Genomic DNA, 2846 nt, shown 5'->3' with positions numbered 1-2846 from the left:
CTCTTAGTCTTCCTCAGAGAAGTTTGTGCAATGGGTAGCAGTTAATAATTAGACAACTGGTCAAACTGTACAGAATCAGTGTCTATGCAGTGCACAGCAATAAATGGGACATCTATATCACACCTCTTACTCAGGGAACATGAGTGTAGAGCAGAGAGAGTAATTCTAGGAGCCAGAGGTTGGGAATGGTTAGAGTGAAGCAATAACTTCAGAAAGGGACAGGACAGTTACACTCATGAACTTATAGCAGCCATGGCTGCCTGGGCAAAATCAAGCCTGCCAACATTTCAGCAAGAATGCAGGAGGGGAACAGCCCTCATTCCCACCAAGGAGCTATTGAAGTTGATAATTACTACAAGTGAGGAGTCCATTTTCTTTAGGGGTGTGGTCTCTGTAGATTGTTCTTGTTCAAGCCACACCTATTGGCAACATGAGTTATCTCTAGTAGGTTAGAAAAACAAAATGACATGAAGTTGGGAGGGTATTTTGTTGGGGAATCTTGGAAAAGTGTACTGAATGAACACATAACATTTCTAAAGAATATGCAGGAAGTTCTAAATTCACAAGGTAGGCAAATTGAACTAGAGGTTGCTATCGAGACAATACCTTGTGTATTGTATGGATGCATCACCTGCTATTTAAAAAGCCATGGCCTGTGGCTTATCCAGGAAACAGAGGTGGGACATCTGAAACATGGTTCATCCTCAGAATTGCACACTCACAAAAGGAATGATTTTTATACTTCTAGGTTGATGGGCACATCTTAAAGAGAGCTGAGCTTGGAAATTGATCCTCCACAGATCTCCCAAAACCCTTGAGTCATGCCAGTCCATCCATGTATTCCACTGTTTTAGTTGTTCATTAAGCACACTGGGGATGTTACAACACCTCAAGGCAGTTAAATGTGAATTTCTGGGTATTAGGCTCTGAGCACAGCTATTTATCAAAGCTCCTGGGGTCAGCCGCTTAGGCCAACTAACTTAGAACTGGGAATTAAATGGGTGGCACAGAGACTCCAAGGGAGAACATACTGACATGCAAAATCCTTATTGAGCATTGCAAAAGAATGGAATACTCACTATGTCATAATACTACGAAGTCAGCAGCAGTATTCATCAAAGATGGGACCTTGGGGACAGGGACAACAATTTGTGCATGACATCTCATGCAAAGAACTTTGCTTCGTATGTATTTTCTTTGGGTGAAAAGAACAGTAGAGGAAGAGTATAAATGATAAGCTTTCTGATTAATTACTTCAATTCCTTCTCAGTATCCCAAGGCTACACTGATTATCTGCCTGTGGTGGAGGTGTTGTAGAGGAAATGAGATGTAAACAAGTAGCCTGGGCTCTCCCACATGCATTCTCCTTGAAATTTGTGGATATGTTGGGAATAGGATGTGACTGAGAGGCTTTTGGTAAGGCATGATGGTGTGTGCACATGGAAAGAGGTTGGGGAGGGGGAGAGTTTGGAATCCTCCACAGTGGATGAGGGATAGAGGTAAGACCTGACTTGACTATTATTACTTTTCTTGCTATCCAACCAAAACTTGAATGGGCATCTGTGGGGGTCTATGTGTCTCAACCCATCATTTGAATTCATTTTACATGTTTCCATTATTTGAGGGTCTGTCCTTGATTGCTAGGTTTTTCCCCTATAACTGATCCTGTATGTTTTGTATTCTAACCTGCCTACTATATATGTTTTAGTTTCTTTGTTTTTCTTTTTTTTTTTTAGCTGAGAAACAACCTGATAAAGCAACTTAGTGAAAGTAGGTTATTTTTCCTCATAGTTTAAGAAGGATTTCAGTCTACTTTGTAGAAAATCCTGCTGCATAAGTATAGTATCATGAGATGGCTGTTCACATTGTGAATGCTGGTCTCAGGTGGCATTTTCCCAGTTAAATCTGCCTGGAAAGTTCTGAAGACCTGCCTAGAAGTATGTCTCCTAAGTAATTCTAAATCAAGTCTAGTTGACAATGAAGATCAACTATCACTGTACACCCAAACTTACATATCTATACCAATAAACACTTAACATTGCAAGACAGAGTTGTTCTTTGTCACATTCCTAAGTGTAGTTCACATGATTAAACTTCCTATAAATTATGTAATGTAAATGTAAAAATAAAATTTAGAAGAGTTCATTATTTTTTTCATCTTTTATGTTTTAATCATAGAAAAAAGAGATCTCTATTCATGTGATATGGAAGGTAGTAGACCCTCTATACCTGGGAGACTTGAATAGAGACCAGTAAAATATCCCATTATTACACAATGTGAGATGCAACTGCTACTTCAACAACAAAGATGACCAGTATTGATTAGCAAGAGAGGTCTGGGCAGGAATCCAATTTACAAAATCCATTTCCTCTGTGCATATTCACAGACTTCACCAATGAGTTGGGATCACCACAGAATCATTGAAAATGCAGGTGGAAAGTTCACCTGCAAAATCTTTGCTTTGGAAGTTCCTGAAGAGCCCTTTGTGTGATCTGGGCAGGGAATGGCCATGGGAGTGTAGCCAGAATGGAGGAGTGTAGTGAAAAGGGCTACAAACCTTGTGATGGCCTCACAGGTGTGTGTGTGTGTGTTTGTGTGTGTGTGTGTGTGTGTGTGTGTGTGTGTATGTGCGTGTGCGTGTGTTTGTATGTATGTATGCATGTTTAGGTGTATGGAACAAGTAAGTTCATGTGCTACAGTGCCATTTGGTTGCATCTGTTATAGAACTGGTCATTTCACATGCTTGGGAAGGAGGCATCTGGCTATAGATAGTGCATTTGATGGTCTCAAGGCCTGCTTTTGTCAGGGTATTTTATCTAAGCAATGAGACAAGTAACTAATATGA

This window comes from Mastomys coucha, unplaced genomic scaffold, assembly GCF_008632895.1.
Source record: "Mastomys coucha isolate ucsf_1 unplaced genomic scaffold, UCSF_Mcou_1 pScaffold9, whole genome shotgun sequence".
Lineage (NCBI taxonomy): Eukaryota > Metazoa > Chordata > Mammalia > Rodentia > Muridae > Mastomys > Mastomys coucha.
This window is presented reverse-complemented; position numbering follows the sequence as displayed.